The 27722-nt window shown below is 48.5% G+C and overlaps 1 protein-coding gene across 1 annotated transcript in view; it reads left to right on the top strand.

Annotated features, from left to right (window-relative positions):
* Positions 1-27722, top strand: part of VAT1L (vesicle amine transport 1 like) — a 1045598-nt gene that overhangs the window by 484464 nt on the left and 533412 nt on the right. The window lies entirely within an intron of this gene.

Raw genomic sequence — 27722 nt, 5'->3', positions numbered from 1 at the left:
AAAAGTAGAATTTTCTTCATCCTGAAAATTCATAAAGCGAACCATATTTGCAATAATGTGTGTATCTTTTAACCAGTTCCAGGTTAGTACACCAGCGAAGTTCATGGGGATGGCCTCGGCACATCTTTGCATTGACACAGCCATCTAGTTAAGGCTATGCCTTTGTGCAACCACCCATACATTTTTCTTCAATCTTATGCTTAACACGGCGAATCTTTACAATAACAAATTTGAAGGCAGTCTGCAAGTAAGGGCATATTAAAAAGGAGTAAAGGAAGGTCCTGTCGCTAAAGTACTTCTAAAGCTAGAATGTTGTCTGCCTCCTTATCAAGGTTTATTTATTTTTACTTCACTGAGCTTACTTGACGTCCTTAAAGTTATACCAGGACAATTCTGTTAGATCCTTGGCTGTATTCCAAAGAGGCAGATGCCTACCGTTGCTGCACATAATTCACCCCTGCTGACTATTTGAATGGTTGTGCCTGGATGTCTGGGAATAGATAGTTTTTTAAGTATAAATCTTTAGTGACATTTCCATATTTACGTTACCAATATTGACAAAGTGAATAATAGCACAATTTCAAAATCAATTCAAACATCTTTTATGCTTCTTTTTTTTTACCATCCTACACTTCCTGCCTCTACTCGTTCTTGCAGGCTATTTTACATCCCTGTTTTCTTTGTTGATCTTTGTTTGTTTCTGTTTTCATATCTTTCTTTTCTTGCATTTTCTTTTTCTGCCTTTCAATCTCCTGCAATGTCAAAACCTGTTGATGACAAATAAGTCCCAGTATCCAAACATAAGTTTTGGTGCCCCCCTCAACCCGACCACTGCCTGCCACCGCCTGCACAAATTAAGCTCTGCTTTCTGCTCATGCCAAAGAGCAGTTGTTTTAATTGGGGCCCATCGGGAGACGGGGAGGGGAAAGACCGACCGGAGACAATATAATGTGTGATAAAGGCCGCTTTATTGGGAACAGGTGCATCTTAACACAATACCACATCCTTGGCCTTTGCCGTACAAAACTAGACCTAACTAAATATACACATACCTGACCAAACCCCCACCCCCACCCCTAAAAAGTTCCCCCGCAAACAGCATATACATAATTACCAACTACCCAAACGCCTGCCTCAACTGTTTAACACTTGCCATATTTACACTCCCTCCCTCTCTGTCCAGGAAACCTCATTCCTCCTATCCACCCCCCCCCCTTTAACTAGGAATGCGCCACTCGAAAGCCCCATACGGCTTTCGACCCCCCCCCAGGGCCCCTGCGCCTTTGGATACCTGCGCACCCCAACTGCCCGATCCACTGCCTCCTTCAGCTGCACAATATAGAGCTCCATCCCATATCGTGACAAATGCACGCCATCCTACATGAAAAAATACACCGCCCCATATTTCAGCTCCGGGTGCTCCATCCTACCCAAACCTTCTTTCTCACAGAAAGCCCGCATTTCCCTCTTAATTTTCCTCCGTGTCCTGTCAATAGCCGCAGGCCTCTCTGCCCCTCTCCAGCATCGTCTAGGAATGAATTCCGACCAAATGACAAAACACCCCGCCCACTGCCTCCGAATTTCCAGCAAATCCCTCTTCATCTGTTTCACAAGTGCCAGTCCCTTACACTGCACCAAGACATTCTCTCCCAAGGGGATGACTACCACATCCGGACGGACCCCTCCCGCACAACATTGTTTAAAGCCGGCACCAACTTGTGCCAACGCATGCCCCCTTTTCCCCTCCAATGACACCGAAACAACTGTTCATCTAACTCCAAATTGAGGTTCCTGTGTTTCTCCCATTCGGCCCTCTCCGCTCTCTTAACAAAGGAATGGCCCACCACGTAAATGCTCATCCCTGTCGCAGTAGGCCCCGACATCGCACCTGCAAAGATACATATGTAAGCAATGGGCCAAACATGTCAACCTCACTCCACTCCTACCCCCCGCATCCTGACGTACGTCCTATAACAGTCCGATTTCCATCGCCCCAGCCGTTTGATCTCTTCCTTACCCCAACCCTTTCGCGCCGCCTCCGTCGCTGCAACAATGCGAAAGGAATGCGTCCCGAATTCCTTCGGGTCCTCACCCATAGACTGTAGGGCGTACCACAGGACCCACAGCAGCTGAGCCGCCATCACCCGACCGGCCTCTCCCCGTCCAAACACCTCCACACCGTCCTGCGCCCGCCCTCCCACCAGTCGTCTCCCCCACTCCGCCGGACACACCGCCTCTGACCCCCCAGGACCCAGCACCACCCAAGTACCCTCTCCGCGCTGATCAGTCATCGACCGTTGCAAACGCACCGCCACCTCCCGGCCCTGCAACTCTACCTCCCCCCACCTCCTCCTCCCGACGCCACTTGCCCCGCTGCCTTACCGCTCCAAAATGTAGAAACTCCAGCCAAGCCTGCTCATAAGCCTTCCACGTGGACGTCACCAGAGACGCCTTCACCAACTGAACGACCCGCGCTCTCCCACCAACCAAAGCTCCTCTGGCACCCGCGTCTTGACTGCGGCCGCCTCCGTGGCTAGCCCATGGAACCTCTGCCACTGTGAACGAGACAAAGCATCCGCAATGTCCTTGTCCACCCCCGGTACATGCTGAGCTTGAAACAGAATATCATGCTCCAGGCACTTCAACACAAAAACGCGCGTCAACTTCAGCACTTGGGGCTCCCTCGTGGACTGCCGATTCACCACCTGCACCACCGACATATTGTCCACCCTGAACAAGACTCGCTTGTGCGCCAGGTCCTGCGCCCACACTGTCACAGCCACCACCAACGGAAAAAGCTCCAGGAACGCAATACTCCTTCCCCCCACCTGCCAATGAGCCGGCCACTGCTCCGCGCACCATCTCCCCGCCCAGTAGAGACCGAAGCCACCGACTCCCGCCGCGTCCGACGACATTGTGACGTCCCACTCCCAGTCCTCCGGCGGCGCCATGGTCACTACATTAAAACGGCCCAAAAAAGCCAACCACATGCTCAAGTCCTCTCTCGAACCTGCCGACAGGCATACGTGATGATGTGGCAAAGTCAGACTGGACAATGCCAGCCCCAGCCGACGGCAAAACGTCCGCCCCGCCCGCACGACATGGCACGCAAAGTTCAAATGCCCACGCAACACCTGTACCTCCCGCACCTTCACCTTCCGCCTGGCCAACATGTCACTCACCAAGCCCATCATCACCGACCGCTTTTCCTCCGGCAGGCGTGCTTCCATGGCCGCTGAGTCGAGCTCTATACCGAGAAAGGACAGCACCATGCTGGGACCCTGAGTCTTCTCCGGCGCCAAGGGGACCCCCAGGTAACCCATCAAGTCCGTAAAACTGTCCAGCTGCTGCTGACAGTCAGTTGAACGGGGCCGACCCACCAGGAAGAAGTCGTCCAGGTAGTGCGTCACTGTCTCAGAGCCTGTGCGCCAGGAAAAAGCCCACTGCAAGAAGGAGCTGAACCTCTCAAACAATGCACACAACACGGAGCACCCCATAGGAAGCTCTCTATCTACGAAAATGAGGCCTTCAAACTGGATCCCCAGCAACTGATGATCCGCCGGATGCACCGGCAACAACCGAAACGCAGATTTTACATCACATTTTGCCATGAGTGCACCCCGCCCCGCCGCCGTCACCAGCCCTCTTTGCCACGTCCACGGACGAGTACAACACCGACGCCAAATCCGCCGAGATGTAGTCATTCACCGACGTGCCCTCCGGCCATGACAGATGCTGGATCAGTCAAAACTGACCCGGCTCCTTTTTTGGAACCACTCCAATCGGTGAAATGATCAAGTCCGGCAAGGGCGGCTCCTGAAAGGGACCCACCATCCTCCCTTCCTTCACCTCCTTGAGAAGCATCTCCCGGACGATGCCTCTGTGCGCGTTCACGGACTTCAGATTCTCTGCCCACCGAGCGATCCGCGGACCCTCGTACCCCAACCGAAAACCCTCCCTGAAGCCCCGACGCAGCACGGCCGCATCGTCCGCCCGCGGATAATCCGCCAAGAGAGGTTCGAGCCTGTCCAGCCTAACCAGTGCACAAGCCTTTTCCCATGGCACCGCCCCCCCCCCTGCCGCCCCCTCGCCCCCCAGCGGGGGCTGGCGTCGACTGCTGCCCCTGTGCAGGCCCTCCCCCAAGCCCCCAGCAGCGCACCACTGGGTGTCTCCTCCCGCACTTGGAGCATTTGTGCCGAAAACGGCACACTTGCCTGAGACAGGACCCCCTATTGAAGTCCCAACAAGCCCCGACGCTGTTTGTACTCCTGGTGTCCCCCGACCCCACCCCCCCACGGGTGGGGCGAGCCGTAAAGGGAGGCGGCACCAGCGGAAGCCCATTGGCCGTGTAGATGGTGCGGCCAAACTTCGCACCACTCATCGTCTGCTCATACAAGTCCGCATCCAACTCTCCCCATTTCGCCTCTGGGTCCGACGCCTTGCGCGCCCGGAACTCCTCGTCGTAATGCGACCACGCATAACCCCCGTACGTCACATGTGCCCGCCGCACCACATCCATATATTTGAACAAAGCGACCGCCCTGTCCGGATACTTTTCGCAGTATACACTGGCATAAATCAGGAAGGCCGCCGACCAATTCTCAATGGTCACTGGCACCTTGGGGCGCCTAGCTAACTCCTGTTTCTCCTCCTTCGAACCCTCCTTGGCCATCAACTCCCTGTGAAGCAACTTCAAAATCTCCACATACTCCCCCTTCCAGATCTTCTCCTTAGTTGCCAGCGACAAGTGCGCCCCCAGTGGTTTCGCCACCCCCATATATAGCAGCTTCTTGACCGGCACATCACAACTCTCCTTCGTCCCGACGCCAGACCCCGCCGCTCCTCCGGACGTCGCCGCATCCCCCATCCCAGCGCTCACCGACGCCGCATCTCCCGCTGTCCCCTCCGTCCCCGTACACACCCCCGCAGGCGTGCCCAAACCGCCCCCCCCCCCCCTGCATCCGCACCCCCAGCCACCCGGCCTCCATGAGGCCCGCCCAAGCCACTCCCCAACCGTGTTCCGGCCTTACCTGGCGTCATGGCTGGCGTCCGCACCGGATCCCGCCGCCTAACCAGTTCCGCTGGGGGGGCCGTCACTCACGGCACCGTCTGCCGGGGGGTGTACCTGCAAAATACTTCCAACAGCATTACTCATTTCCCCCTCCCCCTCCCGAAGCTCCCCTTCCTCCTCCGACTCCATCTCCCTGCATCCTCCTCCATCCCCCCACTGCCTCGCCTGGCTACCTCCTGTGCTCACCCTGCTCAGACCTGCCTTGTCCCTGCACGCCTTCATCAATGCCCCCAAGTCCACGCTCTCCCTCCTCCCACTCTCTGCTTGGTAATCCGTGTAGCCTGACACATTCGCGCTCCATCCCCGTCCCCCGGCGTCCGTCTCGAACCATCGGGAGGGGGGCGGCGGAGACCTATGGCCCTTCCATCCGCTGTCCTCACGTGCATGGTCCCTCGGTGGAGTGCGACCGCCCGTACCAGACAGAGCCGGACCATCCTCTCGGTGGGTTGGAGCCGCATGCTGCTCACCGAGCCCCCTGCCAACTGCTCCTGCCAAGAAAAAAGCGGGGAAGTCCAGCATGCCGAGGGAAACTCACGCCCCTCCAACCTCCTGGCGCGCCCCTCCCCCAGGCCACTGAATGCCCTCCCCTTCGCGCCGGTCGTCCCCCCCCCTTCCCACCACCCCACCCAACACCCCCCTCGCTCCCCATTCCCCCTGCGCCCACCCACAACCCCCCACACGCCCCACATCCCCGCGACCCCCGCCACCCCCGCCCTCATGGCTCCACTCCCCGAACCCCCCTCTCCCTCCCCCACTCCCCCACTCCCCATCTGCCCCCGCCCCCCCGTGGCAACGCCTCGCCCCTCCCTCGCCCCCCGTCCATCCCCGCCTCACCCCCTTGCCCCCCGTCCACCCTCATCCCCCGAGGCGGTTCCCGGCCTGCTGGGCCACAACGCGCCCCCCTCCCCGTCCGGAGATGACCCCCAGTCCAGCTCACTCTCTCCCCCCTTCCCCTGCCCCCCTCCACCTCCGATTCCTCTATCAGCAACGGGGAGCCACCCCCCCTCCAACTGGCCCCCCATCCCCATACCACATCCGCAACCCGGGCCGGGCCCCTCCCCCCACCCCCCAACTCCCCACACCTTGTAAGCCAGGCAACCCCCCGTCACCCCTTCCCCCACCGAGCACGCCTCCTTCCTGTACCCCGGGCTCCTGCCCCCCTCCCCCCTGCCAACACCTCCAAACGGGCACTCCTCCTCTTCCTCCGGGCACACCCCCACCCCTCCCCCTGCTGACAGCAACTTGCGCTCCCCCCGCGCCTCCCTCCCGTGCCCCTCCCGCCTCAACCTCGCAGACAGCTCCCCCTCTCCCCCCCCGCCCCTCCACAAACAGCAACGGTGCCTTCCGTGCTCCTCCTCTCTTCTTCCCAGGCCCCTTTCCCCGTGTTGACGCCCCGGCCCCCTGCCGACCGCCACCGCGCGTCACTCCGCCTCCCCGCCCCGCCCCCTCCTCCCTCCGCGCCCGCGACCTCGGCGGCTCACAAGCCGCCACCGCCGCCGCGGCGCCATCTGCAGCGCGCCGCGGAGGCCTTAGCCGCACATCTCCTCTCAGCAGGTCCATCCTGCCAGGGTCCCCCAAGAGGCGCAACGCCTCCCGCACTCGGGGATCAGACATCGCTTGCTCCGCCATGCCAGGTAACACCGCTCCAGCTGAGTCGCAGACCACAATACCCGGTGCCCCGCCACCTCCAAAACCTCACGCCTCGATATCACCACCGCTCGCACAAACTCCACCGCTCACCAAACCCCTTTATTCCCTACCCTGCAACAAGAACACACGACAACAGCTTTCCTGCCTAGACTCGGCTGCTGGATCACTGTCCCCAAAATGGTGTACAGTGACCCAAAATGGCCGATCTTATACCCCCCAGCCCAAAAGAAGCCCAAGCCAGCTCAAAATCCCCCAAAGAGCCCAACCAGCCCAATCCTGGCTTCCTGTCCCCTGCCATCTCCATCCCCCCCTTCCTCCCGGGGCCCCAAAATTCCCCGGGGGGGCGAGTCTCCCTCCGGTCACCCACCCCCCCCGCAAAGCCCCATTGTCAGTGCTGAAAGAGCTTCATTTGCTTTCTGCGCTACTGCAGTGTTTTTTCTTCATCAATGTAACATACATCTCCTGCGTGATTTAAAGCAGAACGTACTTTAGACATAAGCATTCATTTTGCCTTTTGCTGTATAACTAAGTAGACTCTGTTTCTGATGCATTGGTTCAATATTTTTTCTTTTCCACTCGAGATTAACTATTTACAATAAGCGTGCTGAAAGCACAGACAGTTCTGTACTGTTTTCATGGCAGTAAAGTGCTGCATACACGGGAGAGTTTTAATGTAACATGCATATCGAATTGTTTAATATTTTATAATGGTGTGAGCTCCGTTCTTTCTCATGGCAATATCCTGTGAGCTATGAGTGGTGGATGGATGAGCAAATTGCTACTTTAATTTTCGTTCAAAGGCCACCTTCAGAGTTGACAGAAATATCTGGCTGAGATAATGATACACAGGGGCATAGCTTGGCCCATAAAACTTGGGGGGGGGGGGGGGGTTCAGATTGTATCATTATTAGGACGATTAGAAACACATGCAATATATTATACATGTCATAGTGAACAGGGCAGGTTCTGGGGCTTCCGGTCACAAAGCCCATCTTAAAAAAATATTTAAAACAACTTCTGTAAGTTTCTTCTTACGTTTGGAGTAGATTCCTGATGGCGTAGGTATTCTAAAAGTATCTTAGAAAAAGCCCTGGACAAATAAGAAGGAAATCAATTTTGGGGATTACTCCCTATTTCACGATAGATCCTCATGCAGCTGAAAGAGTATGTGCATGTATCATGCATGTGCAGCTTGGTATTCTCCAATGAGAAACACCTTCCCCTACACCAAAATTATTCAAGTGTTATTTTGCCTTTTACTATCCCACCTTTACTAAAACAGAAATACTCTTGTGCATGTTTCAGTGGTGCAATTACCCGCCCCTAACACCACTCTCCCCATCAATAACATTGTAATGATAATTAGATATTTAATGCACACGTGACCTGCATGGGGTATCCTGATGCTTAATTAAACTAATGTATAAACTGGAAAGAGCATGAGAGCAGAGTAGACTCGAAGAGCCAGGTTTTGGATATGGATGCCAGCAAAGAATTGGAACAATTTTCCACTCTCCCGCCACTCAATCAGTTCCTTTAAAAAAACCTCGCCCTTGAAGTTCACTCTGCTCTCATTTTCTTTCCAGTGCTCAGTGTGCCACTTAAACCAAGCCGCACCAGATTGATTAAACCTGCTTAACTGCTTAAGGTGACCCGGGGACCGAGGGTCACCGCAAGAAGAATCAATTTTTATGTAAGGAGGGGGCATGTGTGGGGCCTCCTCCCCATTGCGCCGTGGGCCTGGGGTCCGCATCCCAGAGGCCAATTTAAACTTAGAGAGGGCATGGGACCACCAACTCAGAGCCCCATTGGACAACAATGGTGTGAATGAGTCATTGTGCTTCCCCTTCAAGTGCAGGAGGGGCCAAGGAACCCATCTTTGGACCCCGGGAATAAGAGGATGTAGGAAGAGCAGTAGTTGCTGGCCCTGACCGCTCTTCATACCCATGTCTGTAGGGAGTTAGAGGCCACCACGAGTACAAGCGCCTTGCCCGCAGGAGCAGCCAGGGCAGAAGAAACCTGCCAGCTCCAGAAGCATCACAGAGGAGTACTGCATGCACAGGGAGCAGTCAGGGGCAACCAGGAGTGGGCTCACTGCTCTGCTCCACTACCCTGAAAGAGTTAAGCGCTACAATGGGGTGTTTGGTTCCCAGTGGAGGGAAAATATTAACCTATTACTTGTACAGGTCATACAACTAATGGCCAATCTCTTTACACCTTCCTTTAGGGGATAATTATATATATTGGAAAGGGAAGTGGGGTCTTTGTTATTAGTTTAAATGGCAAAGTCAAACTTGCAGTTTTGAAGCTGCCCTTCCAGGCTGCAGTGGCAGGCTGGGAGCCACTTTGTACTTTCTCACTCACAGGGTGGCACAATCAGTTCTGCAGCCCTGGGTCGACTCTTTAAATGTTATGGTCTGAGTGTCCCTGCTACCATATACTAGGGACTTACAAGTAAGTCAGCTTCCTCCAATTGGTGGTAGCCAATTCAACATACACTTTGTAATGGGATAGAACCCTGGCACTGAAGTCTTGTTAGTAGGACTCAGCGTACTCTCAGAGTTGAAAAACCAGCAGTATCATTCAAAAACTTTGGGTTGAGCATGCAAAAAAGCCATTTCCTTACAGTGCCCACAGTAGACATCTGCAAAATGCCCTGGGTTATGAAAAATGTGAAATGCAGCACCGTGGGCCAAAAGCACATAGGGGCTCAACCCCCCCAAAAAATGACATTGGTGAAGGGAAAGTCTAAAGCCCACTGATATCTTGACTGACGCCAGACTTAAAACAATACTTGTGACTAAGAAAAATGATGTATAATTTTGCATTGTATAAATTTCCATAGAGTATATACAGCCCTGCTGTTGCCAATGACATCTAGGAACTGGATTGTGTTATAATTGGCTTCTGGTAGTGACCTCAAACTGCAGATCTCTCACCTTTTCAATATTTCACAGGCATCTGTCTGAATCTGGAAGCTTTTTAGAAGTACTACTTTATGCCGGAAGGTGGTGCTTAGAGGCTTTGCACTGATGCTGTTCTGCTTCCGAAATGGCATGTGGGGCCTATATAGGTGCCACTACTGTTCACTGATATCAGTTCCTTTCTTTCTATGCACCAGATCTGAATCTGGTGCTCCCTCTCATCTCTCAGAGACATCTACCTTCATTTTTCCTCAGAAGTCTTGAGCAGACCTTTGGAGATTAGGGGTGCCAGTCTTCCCCGACCAGTATGACTGCCGTTAAATGAGGGTTCGCCCTAGGCAGTTGTCAACCACTTTCAAACTACGGCGAACATCCTGTCATCTTTGGGGTTCTGTAAAGGCTGTGTGCTCATTCTATCAGGACCAAAGATGCTACCACTGCAATGGTATGGGGAGTACCTCTCCTAGACATTTGCAAGGTGGCCACATTGGCGTCCCTCCGTATGTTCAGGAAGCATTATGTCCTGGACAGTCAGGTTCGCAGACAAGGGCATTTTGCTCACTCCACCCTACAGGTCTTTCTGTTTCGATTCCACCCTCAGACCCACCTCCAAATAGGTATTGCTTTGGTATCTATTCAGAAGGTGAGGGATTCTGCCGTTAAAAGCCTCTATCCTAACAAAAACGTTCTTCCCTTTGATGGTGCTCCATCTGGGACAGACTCTATCTAATTGCAGTTTCCTCACCACTCCTCCCATCCTCCCCCTCTGTTCTGTGGTTGGACTCTATTCATCAATAAAATCCCAAGTCAAGGAATATGCACTCTGCCTACCAATTTGCTTTTGGGGCTCTGTGTCTGGGGATGCAGGCAGTCTCTTAAGCCACTGACGTCACTACATTAGACTATATGGGCCTCACGCATCACTTCCCTAGCGGAACAGCGTCAGCATGAATCTGCAAGGTACTCTTGGAAAGTTTCCAAATTCAATCTGACACCTGGGGAATATTCATCAGGTGAGGAATTTACAGCTTGATAGAGTTTGTACCAGAAAGAGCATTACCGAAGGGAAGTAACTTTTTTGTTTATGAAGAGATTTATAGAGTATAGATCATGTAAAGCAGCAGCCTCCCAGATCTCTTTCAATGGCTCTTTTGCAAAAGATTGCTTACAGGCTTGCCTTAGAAAATAAAAGTGAATACTGAGGAAAATCTGTGCCGTTAATGCATTTGCAAAGCTGCAAACGACAACTAAAAGACACATTCATTGGGTTTCACTTACTAAATAAGCATCCCCCAAAAATAAATGGCACTTGTAGTTCTTTTTTTGCACCTGTTGCTCATACGTGCTGAGAAGCACATACACGAGCTATATATGCATTTGTACAGCATGGGCCAGTAACTATGACAGAATAAGGAGCACTGCCATTGCAATTCTGCAGTTGACTGCAATTACCTCCTTATATGTGTTTCACATCTATACGTGCTCCTGCCTTCTGTATGTCTTATGTGCTGTGCAAACTGTGATCTAAGCCTGACTCACCTAGGCATTCTCTGGCTGAAGAAACAATTGGGCTGATTTCCAAGCGTCTTGCGCCACTTTTGTGTCATTTATCCCATGTTAAAACTGACTCATATGTGGCGCAAGGAGCTTGTAAACCTGCCCCAAAGTGAATATGCTTGTTACGTTAGTTTGTGCTGTCTCATTTACTTGGTTCAAATTTACGCAGCGTGAGGGGCTGTAATTTTGCCTATGGACTCTAGAAACTATACATTACTACTGCAGTTTCCGCATGCAAAGAGGGAGACTGATATCCACAGCACGCTCCCATCCTAACCAAGACTGCACCTGGCACATGCATATTCATGAGGAAGCTAATCATTCAGTGTATTTGCTGCCCAGCGGTCTTCAAATAAATTAGTAATTTAGGATTATGACTTTCTGACGTGTGCATTTTGTGTTGATGCACGCACCATGCAATGCAAATGAATTCTGCACAAATTTTCACCCCATTGTGTCCAATAATTACAATTTGAAGTATTTTACTTTCCACGTAAGAGAGGGAGCGGCGTGCGGCAAACCTTAGATTTAATAATCGGTTGTTGCTCGGGAACGTCTGCATATGAAAAAACCTGAGCATTGCAACAAATGGCAATAAATATACATTGGGAAAATATTACTATAGATAATTTTGGGATATAAATGTGCGTCTTTGGTATCTAGATTATTTGAAGTCAAATAGAGCTTAAGAGTCTTATTTAACTAGGCGTCAATCAGAAAGTCCTGGAATAAATTGGTTTGGCTCACCATTGCATGGCGTATGACAGTATGTGTTGTGAACCGAGTTGTGAAGGCCCAAGGTACATGGTACTGTACATATTTATCAAAGGGTTACGCCATTTTTGCACCATTCAATGGGGTGCAAAAGTGACGCCTCCCTAAAGATGTGATTTATCAAGCCACTCAAACCCCCCTTGCGTAGCTCTGAGTGGTTTGATAAATCCAGAGTAATCCAACGCAGCTAAAATCACTTTGTTACATTACCCTGCCCTTGGGAGGCATTCCATGGGTGGTGGGTGGGAGTTACCATGCAAAGCCCATGCATGTTGATGCATGATCAGATTTACCATAAGTGGTAGACCTGGGAATGCGCCAAAACAGGTGAGGCATAATGAGGAGAAATATTTTTCGTCTTTCGATAAAAAAAAGGAAAATGCCCTAGGGGATTTTTTTTCGCAGGAAGGTGTTCCTTTCTACACGAAAACAAACATGCTAACAACAAAGGCACCCTTGCACAAAGGGTGTCTGCATTGGTGCTAGGCAGCACAATGTGCGCCAGTGCGGGGAACAGGCAGGAAGGCACTGTACTATGTGAAGTACATCGCATTCTTGCCCTTTCCCTATCACAAGGTGACTTGCTGCACTTCATGATATAATGATAAATATGCCACTCAGTGCTTCCTTTGTACCCATGTTTGCAGGTGGTGGGCACCGGGACTCATTTTTTGACAGCCAGATTTTTTCATCATCGGTCTTTGACCTAGAAGAAGAGAAGAACAGAGAAAAAGGCAGAACTCTGAAAAAAAATGCAGGAGAAAAATAGGAAAACAGGGATTGATGGAGATGAGGGGAGGAAACTGAACCAGCATGAGTGAGATAGGTAGACAGCAAGTTCAGGGTGTTGGAAGAAAGAGGTAGAATGAGTTTACTTCTCACTTGCGGGCAGTCGTTATCTGCTGATGTCAGTTTTAATAATTCTGTGAGTGCTGCAATTGATCTTTTCTGAGAACATGTTATGGGTATATTTCACATCAGATTTTCCCCCTGGGTTTCTAAACTATGTCTTCATAAACTTAGTGAAGTAGATTGTTATTTACTGAAATGTGCTTACATACTTATTGCTTTCATTGCATTAACACAATCATATTTTGTGTGAGACGGTCCAGTCAAATCAACACTTGACCACTATGTGTGTGGAGAAGGCCGCTTTAATTAACCAGGTGCGCATCACAAAACATAGCCTTGGCTCTAAGCTTTACAGCCTATAAAACATGCCTCACTAAACATTGGTATTAACCTAACTTTACTTCCTCCACCCTTAATTAACCACCCCAACCTAACTCCCCAACACAACCTACAACAAACTCCCCTTTACCTATCACCTTAAGTTCCGTTAAACTCCTGAAACACAAACCTTGAACCTCTTGTCTATAATCAAAATGTCAACTTAAAGCCATTCCCCCCTGCCATCCTTTAAATCTGCTCTGCCCCGAAAACTTGAAATTGAACTGTTTTCATTGTAAATCTCACTCAAAACTGCCACCTGGAGCAACCCTGACGGACAAGCATTTTTCTGCCCCCCACAACACTCTACCACCCTTTCTCAAAACTTATCTCCTAGGGTTCCTGCCACCATCTCTCTCAACTGTTTTAAATAAAGATCCATGCCCACCACAGACAAATGCACACCATTATCTCTGAAAGCCCCTGCTACTTTAAACATAATGTCTGGATGTTGCACCTTTGCCCAGTTGCGTAACAGCAGCTCCCACAACCCACAACCCACGCAGTGTGGAGGGGAGCCCTTGAATTCCAGGGGGCCCCCTCAGGTGATGTGCATGGATGGTGACTTGGAGCTCCTGACTGTGTCTGGAGTGTGGGGGGAGTCATCTCCATGCACTTTGCAGGGGTGCCTCATCGAGTTTTGTTACACCACTGACCCTGCCCTACACTTCATCCCTACAAAAACTTCTCATCTCCCTATTCACCTTCTTCTGCACCTTGCTGTCGCTGCCGGCCGTCTGCCCCTCTCAACACTCTTCTGGCAATGTGCTCCGTCCAACAGCACATGTGTTAACGACCATTTCATTCCTAACCTCATTCATATCCATCTTCATCACCTTAATTAATATCAAATCATTAATAGACACCAAGTCTTTCTCACTAAGGTGCACAGCCAATACATTAGGGCAACGGTATGTCCCCAACAAAATATGTGAACAGGGTACCATCTCCAACCACCATGTTGTTTTCCTCCAACTGTTGCCTACCTCTAGTCTTAACCTCTAACATCCCGCTCTCCAATGAATTAGCCAATTGCGGCCTCACATGCCGATCCCCTCCCCACACTTTACTGCACCACCTCGCCCAAACAACCTGGGAGATTGACCTCCGTGTCGTCCAGCTCCCCAAGTTCCCCATGACCTCATTTTAATTCAGATTTCAAGTTACAATGGGGCATATTATCAAGAACGGCGTTAAAAATTATCGCCGGTTTAGCAGCAGAAAACTGCAGCTAAAGCTGCGATAATGGGCTTGATAGTATGCCCTTGAGAATGCCAATAGAAGTCCATGTTCTGGTTTGAACATGAGCTTCTATTGGAATTCTCCACGGCATATTATCAAGCCCATTATCGCCGCTTTAGCGGCAGTTTTCTGCTGCTAAACCGGTGATCATTGTAACGCTGTCCTTGATAATATGCCCCAATGTACTTTTCTAATAGGTGATGTTTCAGAGGGAAAATAACAGCATGAAAAGTTAAATAATCAACTAAGCACCAAAATAGTATTAGAATTGTAAAATAACAAACACCATTTTTTTTTTTGGGGAGTTTTATATAGCGCGAACTAGAACCGAACCGAATCAGTTATCAGAGCTCTTTACATAGCACCAGTTACGTTACATGAGGACACACTTTCATTTTTTTTTTTTTTTTTTTTTTAAGGCACGGGGAGATTAAGTGATTTGCCCAGAATCACAGGGGGTTATTGGCGTCGTTACCGAGACTCGAACCCAGATCCCCAGGTCCGAGGTCGAGCGCCTTAGCCGTTAGGCCAACCCCTCTCCCCATTTCTCGTCCTTTTTGCCCAGTTATATTTCTATCGATCTATTTATAATTATTCAGACCTAGAACAGACACTAGATCATGCAATTTTATTTACAGGCTTTGGACATGTTTGGATGCTTTTGGCCCTTTCTTTAAAAACCAGCATGGTAGTGTTTTGCACTACCACAGAGTTGCCCCAATTGTCCAGACTGTTGATATGGCGGTGATGATGATAAGTACTTATTAAATGATCTCCGAGCTGCAGTCTGCCACTCTCTCATCTGCTAGCCATCCACTGACTGCTAAAACTTACTACAATCGGATCAACACAACATGCAAACAGAACTCACGTGATCTTTCGCTGGCCTCGAAAACTTGTGCAGGCTCAAAGACACCTAAAGGGATGATAAAAAACATAGGGGCATATTATCAAGGGGGTTTATCTCCGCTTTTTTGGCTTTGAAAGCCAAGAAAGCGGAGATAAAATTATCTCCCTATTACCAAGCTGTCGCTAACACCAGTTAGTGACAGCTAATAGGAGATAGCGACCATCTTGGGCCCCGCTTTGCATGTCAGTGATATTTATAACTAATGACATGCAAAGTGGGCGTGCAAAGATGTTAGCGACTGGAAACAGTCGCTAACATCGCTATCTCCTATTACCAACTTTTGGAGATATTCGCGCTAAGCGCGAATATCTCCAAAAGCTAACACCTGCCCTGAGCAGTTCTTCACCATGTTATCCAATGGGAGGTGGATAACATGGCTAAGAGCATTTGCTCGATAATGCATGAATATCGCAGACTTTTCAGCGATATTCATGCATTGCGGCCGTTTTTTATCGCATTTGCGATAAACCTTGCAAATAGCAAGGTTTATCTGCGATAAAAATCGCCGATGTGCGGCGATAATTTTTGTCTCTAAACAAGTTAGAGACAAAAATTATCGCTAGTTGTTGGTAATATGCCCCACAACATGCTATTCAGAAAGTGATAAAAAAGCAACGTACCTTAAGAGACAAACAAGAACTATACACTATTGCACCTATTCTCCCTTCATGCAAAAGAAAACAGTTGGAACAGCAATTTAAACTTTGCAAAAATAAAAATTTAACTTACAGTGAAAATATTCATTAAAAAGCATGAAAGCAAATCGAGCAATTAAAAGATGGGATAGTAAGGAAAAGCACCTGTGAAGAAATGAGAAAGACAGATATTAAACAAAGAATTGTTTAACATAAATAAATCCAAAATATATTGGTTAAATCACTTTGGTATTTTTGTTGTTCTCCTGCTTGAAGTGAATCATATTATGGATAGGATTACACTCCTACTACATGAGACAACAGTTTTTTGTTAGCATCGCTTTCAAGTGCTTAATTTCAGCAGGTGGCACTTAATTGCCCACATGGCACTTATTACAGTCTGCCACATGGTGGTGCTTTTTGTCTTATTCACATGAAAGCACAGATATAGTTGTTTATTAATTCAATACACATTATTAAAGACTAATACCTGCCACAAAACTCATTCTTATAGCCTTTGGGGACCTGAGATAGTCTATATTGCGTTGTAAGCAGGATGGTTTTTGTAAAGGAAGGGGCACCTGCCTGCACAAAAACAATTCTGAGAGGCATTGTCCCCTTTCTGTTTATGCATACTGCAGCACTCATAGAAAGAGGAAAATGCATCTTAGAATTGTTTTTGTGCAGGAAGCTAACAAGGAAAAATAAAGGTATTTCTCCTTGTTACGCCTCACCTAAGGAGGCTTCACATTTTGATGAATTCCCAGGTTTACCAAAGATGGTAAATTTGGGAATGCACCAAAATCAATGGGTGAATATCTGGTAACACACATATGGCGGTGGCGATCTGCCCGCCATTATCTACCACCCGCCTCCCATTTCCCCCTGCCAAACTACGATGGCGGGGGGATCCCGGCGGATGGAAAGACCGTCTGGCGGTTTTCCACCCGTCGACGAGTCAACCGGGCGGAAAAGGGGCTGAATATGGTGGCGGTATCTGCAAGACACCGCCATCCATATTACAATCCAGGCGGAGATGTGCCTTTCCATGGCGGTGTTGCCGCCATGGAAAGGCATGCAGTCCCTGAATGTGGGGGCCCATTGCGGGCCCCCAGGGTTTTGGGGGATGGGGCATGCACATGGTGGGTACCTATTGTACCCGCTGCATTTGCATGCACAAGCTGCATCAACAGCATTGTGGTGGACGTTGCTGTGAGCACCGCCCGCCACAATGTTGTGGATGGGGATGCCACCGTGGCGGCGGCATCCTAATTACCGGTGTGGGGCCGCAGCTTGACTGGCGGGCGGGCAAAAGTCCCCCCCGCCACCCTTATAGACCCCTAAGTGCTGAAAAATGTGTACAAGCCAAGAAGAAGCATTCTTTTTCCCATGGCATTGACAGAAGAAGTTATCAGTTTTGATGTAAAACTTCTTTCCCCACAGGTAAGTCATGAAATGTTATTTTGTCCAGGTACAGGCCAAACTCTTCCTTCAGCACTGGAAAGAGGTTTATAGGCTGATCTAATTGCCTTGTCGCTACTGTAGATAATTTGACTCAACACAGCACCCACACTTGCACTACTGCAATGAGCAGCCACAATGGACTTGGTCGAGGGAGAATTAGTGGCAATGGAGGTGTCTCCAGAATAACTTGTTTTAACATTTCAAAAGCTGTCTGGCGCTCATCATAGGATGACATACGTTTGACTCCATAGACTTGACCATTGTGAAGGACTGCAACAGTAGCCCATGGTGATTGTATACAAATGATATATATAAGTAAAACCTAATAGACCAAAAATGGTCAGTGATTCAATAGTAAGGGATCATATGAGTAGTATTGTTTTAGAGAATACTGTTTTGGTAATTATCGCACACAAAGTACTAGACTGGATAGTCAAGGGTCACTGACAGTACACTTTTCAGTCTCTAACAACAAAACAGAGTAGAATGGCTCATAAAAAGCAAATCTGACCGAAATAGGGAGGCTAAAATCCATGGTAAGTTACATGTGGTTATGCAAAATCTTTAACGTGATGATGGGGAGGAAAATCATGGGTCACTGGTGTTAAGTTTTCCTGTAATTAGCAGAAACACAATCATGATGTAAGAGAGCGATAAATGAGTAAATACCTCAGAAAAGAAGTAATGTATTAAATAAAAAGGCAAAAATTGTGAAAATAGTATCATGTATATGTGACCAAGTGCCAATCGCACATCATTCAGCAATAGAGACAGGTGAATAGTTTGAACACACATCAGCTAATACCCTGGTTGTATTAGCACATTCATATATTTAGAAGCATTTGTTTCTGTTTATGATCAGTCTTTGAACAAATTCTATATATTACTTCCTTTTCTAAAAGTTTTTTTTTAAGAAATACATTTTTGGAAGAGTGATTCATCGAAAGGCCTACTTAGTTCTCGGGTACCAAACTCAGGTCAAGAAACACCCCACTTCAGCCATTTTCTACAAATTGTAAATTGTTAAAAGGCAGAAAGGGAAGCATATAGTAGAGCCTCATTGATCCTTCTGCTCTCTGGTAGTGACATTCCTTATTTCACCAGATCACTTTCTCTTTACTCTGTCAGTATCTCAACTCACTTCTTATTCTGCACTGGGAATGTGGGGTTGTCCAGCCTCACTGATATCCCTACACTGAACACCATCCATTCTGCTAGAGTCCCAACATGGCATCCCACTATCACTGTCAATGCTACACTGCATATTGCCTGACCTGCAGCCTAGCTTGCAAGTACTGCAGCAAAGCATGGTGCAAATGTTTATCAGAGCAACCTGTGACCCCTCATCCCGTGATGCACTACCACATTTAATTTGTCCATCATGCCCTCAGGTATGGATCATGGCTGGTCCTGCAGGTCACCCATCATCCTAAAAATGCCACGTTGCCTGCAAAAAGATCAAGAAAAGACTTTTGTCTGTAAGCCAGACTATGTAAAGAGATGAGAACATTGGTCTTCCTGTTTTCAGTTCTGAATTCAGAATTCTGAAAGAAAAATGATTATACCGAGTTTTCAAGATTCCTAAACAACCCTGAAAGCTAAAAGTAAATACTTTGAAGATCTACCCCAAACTAAGGTGGGAGACAAGGTAGGACTGTCTCCCGTTTTCTCGCCCACTCGAAAGTTGCCAGTCCAATTTCATCCCTGAATTTCTGGTCCATTTGTAATGTCCAAAGATAGCAATCACTTTGCTTTTAGGTCCCATTTTGCTAACTCTTAAAAAAAGTAGTAATTTTGTTTAAGTGTATTTCATCATGAGCCTTATACTCTGATCAGGAATCAAAGAAAGAGTGCAAGTAAGTGGGGGAAGAGGAGAAACAGAGGGGGGTTCCAGTTACCCTTACATTCTATCAACTGCTCCAATGACTTTAGTACCCCTATTGCATATAGGTCATCAATTGTTTCCACTCATGCTCCACCCAGATCTTAACTGCTTGGCTGCATAATTGCCAATGTTACGACAGACATCTCATTAGGAAAGTTGGGGAGTATAAAGGTATATTTGAATCAGTAACTTGCATCTCAATCAACATTTTAGTGTTGTGCGAAATAATCTTGCCTGATTTCCTAGTGCTTCTATCTCCTTTAAGAGGAGTACCCCATACTAAATGGATAACATTGGATAACAAAGTAATGTAGGAGGTGGGGAACATAATTATTTTCTCAAGAGCTATTTTGCTCATTACAGATATTGGTGGAGTGTTCCAAAATTCTATACTGATGTGAGAGGTCCCTCTGATGGAAGTCAGTGTGCCAGTAGTCTATGGGCCCTTTGAAGGGTATATAACTGAGATAGACCTTGTGGTTCAATCTCCAATTTTAGCAAGTTTATCAGGTCACTTGTTAAATCTGTGCCTCTGACCCCTTCCGGCAGACCCACCACATAGCTACTGTTTCTTCTGGAATGCCCATATTAATCTTCTGCCCTGTCTGTATTCATGGAAGATTCATTTCAGTTGCATCTGTCTCCTGCATCTGCAGCGTGCTGTGGGCGGTGGTGGCTCAATTAAGGTTGTTTCTATTTGTTTGACTCTATCTGTTAATTTCCTCTGATTATTCCTCATTGTCAGAAGTCTAACTGTTTTGCATCAATTCTGTGCTCTACTGTGTCTTATGTTGCAGTGATGACTGCTAGAATAATGCCCAATATATCCCCCCTGCGGATTGATCATTCTGAATCCTGGACCTTTTTTCTGTTCTGTCCTCAATGAGCCCTGGTTCAGGGCTGCGTACTCCACCCTGACTTGTCAATTGCGTCATTGTGTTTTGCCTGCCCATTTTGTTTACTTGTGCTTTATTATTTAATTTGGGTTTGAGGAGGGAGGTTAATATCGAGCTAGACTGGTATTGGTAATTTCCTTTGATAGAGAGAGGAAATAGTTATTAGGTCATTCTGTGTTATTAAGGACTGTAGCTCAACTTTGTATTGGTGAGCGTCCAGAGCATATATTTGAACATAGTGCTTGCCAGATAAGATGAAGGAGGTATATTGTACGTGTATTTTTTTGCATCCCCCTAATCACATGGATCTATATGTTCCATACTCTACTGACGTATAATGGGGAATGATTAGTTTAGGCATTCCCTTCAGGAACTTCCCCTGCTCTCATGTAGACTCGCCTCATTCTAGTTTCAGTTTGTTTGTGTCCATTATGCTCCATCTCTGTGCCTAATGTGAAACTGTGTGATCACTTGTGGCTTCTAGGAGGCCTGTTATTGGGTCTTTTTATAGATGGTTATTATCCTTAGTGGGTGAACTGAAAAGGCTATATCTTTCTTGGGTTTTCTGCCAGCACCACGTGGTCCTCTGGTCAATCAATCAATCATACCATTTGTATAGCGCACTACTCACCCGGGAGGGTCTCAAGGCGCTTGGGGAAGGGGTGTGCTACTGCTCGAACAGCCAGGTCCTGAGTTGTCTCCTGAAGGCGAGATGGTCCTGGGTCAGCCGAAGGTGGATGGGGAGGGAGTTCCATGTCTTGGCAGCCAGGTAAGAGAAGGATCTTCCTCCGGCGGTGGCTCTTCGGATGCGTGGTACGGTTGCGAGGGCGAGGCTGGTGGACCGTAGCTGGCGGGTGGGCGTGTAGAAGGTCATGCGGTCGTTGAGGTACTTGGGGCCCAGGTCGTGGAGAGACTTGTGTGCGTGGGTGAGGAGCCGGAACGTGATCCTCTTGTCGACGGGGAGCCAGTGCAGGTTCCTCAGGTGGCTGGAGATGTGGCTGCGTCGGGGGACATCCAGGATGAGACGGGCGGAGGCGTTCGGGATGCGCTGGAGTCTTTTCTGTAGTTTGGCTGTGGTTCCGGCGTAGAGGGCGTTTCCGTAGTCCAGTCGGCTGGTGACGAGGGCCTGGGTGACTGTCTTCCTGGTCTCGGTCGGGATCCAGCGGAAGATCTTGCGGAGCATACGCAGGGTGTTGAAGCACAATGAGGAAACGGCGTTGACTTGTCTGGTCATCAAGAGGGAGGAATCCAGGATGAAGCCCAGGTTGCGTGCGTGGTCGGTTGGCTTGGGTGCGGTGCCCAGGGCAGGGGGCCACCAGGAGTCGTCCCAGGTGGAGGGCGAAGATCCCAGGATGAGGACTTCTGTCTTGTCCGAGTTCAGTTTGAGGCGGCTGTCCTTCATCCACTCGGCGACGTCTTTCATCCCTTCGTGTAGGCAGGTTCTGGCGGTGTCGGGGTCTCTGGTGAGGGAGAGGATCAGCTGGGTGTCGTCGGCGTAGGAGAGGATGTTGAGGTTGTGCTGGTGTGCGATGGCTGCAAGAGGTCTCATGTAGACGTTGAACAGGGTGGGGCTGAGTGAAGATCCTTGCGGAACGCCGCAGATGACTTCGGTGGCCTCGGAGCGAAACGGGGGGAGGCGGACTTTTTGTGTTCTTCCGGCGAGGAACGAGATGATCCACTCCAGTGCCTTCTCTTGGATACCGATAATGCTGAGGCGCTGGACTAGGGTGCGGTGGCAGACAGTGTCGAAAGCCGCGGATAGGTCCAGGAGGATGAGGGCCACTGTTTCCCCCTTATCGAGCAGGGTCCGGATGTCGTCGGTGGCTGCGATGAGGGCGGTCTCGGTGCTGTGGTTGGCTCTGAAGCCGGACTGCGAGGGGTCGAGGGATCCGTTCGTCTCGAGGAAGGCGGCCATCTGTCTGTTGACGATCTTCTCGATGACTTTAGCAGGAAAAGGGAGGAGCGAGATGGGGCGGAAATTTTTGAGGTCGGTGGGGTCCGCTGTTGGTTTCTTCAGGAGGGCGCTGAGCTCGGCGTGTTTCCAGCTCTCCGGGAAGGTGGCGGTGTTGAAGGAGGTGTTGATGATGTTCCGGAGATGGGGTGCGATGGTGGAGTCGGCCTTGTTGAAGACGTGGTGTGGGCAGGGGTCTGTCGGTGATCCGGAGTGGATGGTGTTCATCGTGCGGGCTGTGTCTTCGGTGGTCACCGTGGTCCAGGTTCGGAGTTGCCGCTGGGGTGCGTTGGTTCTGTGGTTGGGTGCGTGGATGGTGCGCCGAAGCTGTTGTGGATGTCGGCGATCTTGCGTGGAAGAACGAGGCGAGGGAGTCGCAGAGGTCTTGTGACGGAGTGATGTCGTTGTTTCCGGTGCTGGGGTTGGAGAACTCCTTGACGATGTTGAAGAGTTCCTTGCTGTCGTGGGTGTTGTTGTCCAGTCGTTCCTTCAGGGATTTCTTCTTGGTGGTGCGGATAAGCTGGTGGTGTTTGCGGGTAGCGTGTTTGAGGGCGGTCATGTTGTCGGTGGTCTGGTCGAGGAGCCAGGTTTTCTCGAGGGTGCGGCAGGTCTTCTTGGAGTCCTTGAGTTCGTCGGTGAACCAGGATGCCTTCTTGTTTCTGGGTCTGCTCGGAGGGTTCTTCAGTGGTGCGAGGTCGTCAGCGCAGGCGGTCAGCCACTGTGTGAAGTCCCGGGCTGCTTCGTTGGGGTCCGTTGTGCTGGCGGGTGGGTTCTGGCTGAGAGAGGTGGTGAGCTGCTCGCAGGTGATCTTACTCCAGCTTCTGTGGGGAATCTGAAGCGGGTGGTGGTGGGTCGTGGTTCTTTTGAAGCTGAAGTGGATGCAGCTGTGGTCGGTCCAGTGGAGTCCGGTGGAGTGGCTGAAGGTGATGTGCTTGCTGGATGAGAAGACGGGATCAAGCGTGTGGCCGGCGTAGTGGGTGGGGGTGTTGGCCAGTTGCTTGAGTCCGAGGTTGGCGAGGTTGTCCAGCAGGGCGGCGGTGTTGCGGTCCTTGTTGTTCTCCAGGTGAAAGTTGAGGTCTCCGAGGAGGATGTAGTCGGCGGAGGGGAGGGCGTGTGGGCTGATGAAGTCGGCGATGTCTTCGCTGAATTGTGTGCGTGATCCCGGGGGTCTGTAGACGAGGGTGCCTCTGAGGGTCGTCTTTGGGTCGGTGTGAATCTGGAAGTGGAGATGTTCGGCCGCGGCGAAGGTGTCGTATGAGTCGGTCGTGATGCGGATGTGCTGCTTCTCCTTTATGCATTTCGGCCTTTATTCTTGGGTTGTTATCTCTGAGACCCCTGGATGGGTGCTTCAGGGCTCAACTATTGCCTTGTCTCTATAGGGCATGTTGTACGCCTCTCTGCACCTTTGCCTTTTGTCGCAAGTGGCAGGTAGGGTATTCCACTTGAAACTGCACTGCCTCTCCGTGGTCTGCTGACTCTGCCGGACTCTCTTACACTCGCAGTCCCGAGACGTCTGCTCACCTTTGCAGATGCAGCTCAAATCCTCAGTGATGAAGCCTCCCAATCACCCCATGTGAGCTCCACTGGGTCTCATCTTCATGCTAAGGTCTCTAAGACCCTCCCTCTGCAACGTCCGGCGTCCTTTTTCCAAACTCTGTGCTCCCTTTTAACTCTCTCTCATTCCTCTCCGCTCACCATCTTGTGTTTTAGCCTCTCTGGCACCCTTGGGATGTCGCCTTAGATTTCTTCAATTTAAACTACATTTTCCAGCTTCAAGTGTTACCTGTAAGGTGCAGTAGGGTCTTCTAAATTAATTCTTCTTTTGTACCCTTTGCAGCACTTCGTATTTTAACAGAATTACAGGAGATGCTGGACAGCTAGCTGAAGCTCTAGGGAATGAGCAAATTCATTAAGTTCTTCGCTGCACACCATGGCAATATACACACCTAAGTACGTTATTACCAGTGAATCTACATACACTTTTAGATATATTTATTTATGCAGTTTTATATAGCTGTAGTTTATTCAGTGGTGTGAGTACTTCACAATAAAAGTAGAACATAACATAAGCACAAGAAAGTACATAATTCATGAATATTCAGTTCACAATATGAACAGGTACATACTAAGTAAAGTAGCTTACAATGTTGAGACAGATGAGTCATAATAGTCAGAGAGGGATGTAAGGAGACACACATGTACCTGAAATGTCTTTCAAATAGAAGGGCTTTTAGTTCTGAGTAAAAGGTGGTCATTGAGATAGTGGTGCATAAGCCAAGGAAAAAGAGTTCCAAATTCTGGTAACACTGCCTGAAAAGAATTGTTCCATAAATCATTGTTTTTTCAAAGGTCAGCAGTTTTTTAAGCAGTGTGACAGCATTAGGTATTCATCTACTATCTTCTGAACTGTTTAGCTTGGCTTCAAAGTAGAGTAGAGATGTGAAGGGACTTGTAAGTCATGCAGGCCATTTGGTAAACAGCTCCTACTTCGATGGAAAGCCTGAGAAGGTTTTAAATTACTGGTTGTATCATTCCAGAACTGCAGCAGTAGATCAGAATGTGAAGAAGAAATGAAGAGATATTCTGCTTTAAGTGATTGATAGTCACTTAGGGGCTGATTATGATGGCGGAAAGACCTCTGTCCATCTGCCGTCCTTTCGTATTTGGGACCACCCGTCTACAAGGTGGCAGTCCCTCACTACGCATTACAATGCGATCGCCACCGAGTCAGTCGCATTGCCTATGTTTCGTATTGTTGCAGGTGGTGCTGGCTGCAGCACCCGCCACAATGCAAAAATGGGACTATTTACATTTCCCAGCACTATGTGGCAGGCACCATGTGGTGCCTGCCATATGGTGCTGAGATTTGTAGGGGGGGGGCACTATAGGTGCCTCTCAGACAATATGTCCCTTGGTCAGGGGGTAAGAGGGGCCTGCTATGGGCCCCCAAAGTCCCTTTCCGCCTGCCTGTTCATAGCGGGTTAACTGCCATGAGAAGGTAGGCGAAAAGGGACATCGTAATCCCTATGACAGTGTCTAGTAGGCACTGCTACCATTGTAGGGACTATGAGCCCCTCCACCCCACCGGCAGGCTCAAGGAGCCTGTCGGATGCATGGTGGTCGGTCTTTACGACCGCTACACATCCGCCCACCATCATATTATGGTGGGTGGTAAAGTTGGTTACGATGGCGGGGAGACTGCCACCACCAGCCTTTTGGTGGTGGTCTCCCTGCCATCGTAGTCATGCCCTTCGTCCTCAGCAGTGTTGCAAGCAGTGGCATAGTGGAAGTTGTCAAATGGGGTCAAGCGTTTAGATACAGTTGAGTGTCATCCTCAGACTAATGGTAAAGGATACAAGAGTTCTTTAGCATGATTTTAATACAATCAATGTATATATTAAATATGGTTGGAGCGTGGAAGGATCACTGCAGAACTCATTGTGTTAAGGCAACTGTAAGAAGCACAAATTAATTTCCAGGATTTGCGATCTCTCTATAAAGTATGACTTTAACCATTTTAGGACTACTCCAACAATACCAATCTGGCTTTGATAGTGCCAAGAAGAACTTTGATACAGAAATGATTTGCTGTATTAAAGGCTACAGATAAGTTGAACAGGAAGAGTTGCCTGAATTCAAGGTGCCAAATTGACAACTTACAGCTTATTCAGTGCTACAGCGAGATTGAACCCTGAGTGCTATTCATCTAAGATGCCATTGTCTTGGATGTGTTGGGTCACACAGCTTTTGATGACTTTTGCAAGAAACAAGAGGTTGGACATAGGGGGATAGTTGTTAAGATGGTTCAGGTCTGAAGAGGGTTTTGGAGAAGTGTGGTGTCAAGTGCGGAAGCCTCTGTACATCAAGGTTTTTGGCAATATTGGCAGGAACAGGATGGTTTGATGATTTGGTCTTCATAATGACTTTCAGTACTGCATCCCTCCCAAGTAATCAAAATGCAGCCGTGTGTTCTGAGATTTGAATGTCCGATTAGGTTGTGTTAGAAGTCAGAATAGATCACCATGTACAGTACAAATTCCTCTGATTTGAAGGTTAGGTCATTGAATCTAAAGGAAGTGAAGGGGTTGTTAGCAGCGCTGGGAAAATCAAGATCTAGCTGCATTGAAGCCCCTCGGTATAGATTTGTGGTGCAGGCAACTTGAGCTAGATTATGAAATTTACATTAATGCATATACCATTTGATTACAAGTCTAACTAAGGTTGGTTTGACTAGGCTATTATTTGAAATTTCTGAGTTCCTGTCCACAAACAAACTGGAAATTAACACATCTAAAACAAAAATAATGCTTATTACTAACCGGCTAGCCACACAACACAACATCTGGCTGGAAGGCAAACTATTGGTGAAAGTATCCAACTATAAGTACCTGGGACATTATATAAATGATAAGTTATCCCTTCGTGACCAGAAAAACTACATGACTCAGCGAGCGGGGGCCTTAACATTTGCCTTCAGGTCATTGGCAAAGAAACTGGGGAGACCATCACTAAGACTGCTCCTGTCAATTATAGCCGCCAAAACACTGCCAACCTTATCTTACGCTAGTGCTGCTATGCATGGGAAAGATTCAGTGATTCTTAATAACCTAATACCAAGCATTTACAAAAAGGTCTGCCGCCTCGCCGGCACAAATGCGCCTAGAATTTGGGTTAATGAATGAATCATTGGGTAGACATTATACATATATAAAGGTCTGGTATCGGATAAAGCAAAATGCAGTGAAAAATAGCCTCAACGAATCATTATGGTTGGAACTGGAAAAGGATAAAAAATCGGTGGCCAACCAATTTTTTGACAACTGACTTAAAGCAACGTGTACCAATGATCTCTGGAATAAAAACATGCCATTTTCAATATTCAAGCTAGCAATAAATAAAGCAGCAAAATGTAATTCTCTGATATTGAATAAAAGCATTTCCTCCCAAATATCTCACTCCTGAAGAGTGATTAACAACAACAAAGTCCTTAAACCTGCAGCCTACCTAGATTCTACATTCTCAATTCAGATAAAAAGACAACTAATGGCACTGCGGTTCGGTAAGTTCCCTACACTTGCTGATCCACTGTGCTGGAAGCACATTGAGTCAAAGGAATGCTGTCTTTGCGGCAGTCAAAAAGAAGACCTCATTCATCTCATATGCCTCTGTAAGAAACTGCAAACAGCGCGAGTTGCTTTCTTACAGAGAACCTTCTTGGATACAGGAATAAGCTCCTGTAGAACAGCTGTCATTAGAAGATTGGATCCATCTGTCCCCCAAATGAACTGTACACTGATAAAGTTTCTATGTGCTCATGACCAAGCATTGAAAGCTGAAGCGCCTCACTGAGGTTACCTTAACAGGGGAGGAAAGTTATTCTCACTCACTACTGTACAGAGAAGGAGATGACAAAGGCGGTGAACAGACATAATATCGAATAAAAAATATAGAATGGACATAATATCGAATGGACAGAATAGATTGGTTAAAAATATCGAATAGAAGGTAAGTAATATCGATTTTTAAAATATAG

The sequence above is a fragment of the Lissotriton helveticus genome, chromosome 12, assembly GCF_964261635.1.
Source record: "Lissotriton helveticus chromosome 12, aLisHel1.1, whole genome shotgun sequence".
NCBI lineage: Eukaryota > Metazoa > Chordata > Amphibia > Caudata > Salamandridae > Lissotriton > Lissotriton helveticus.
This window is presented reverse-complemented; position numbering and strand designations above follow the sequence as displayed.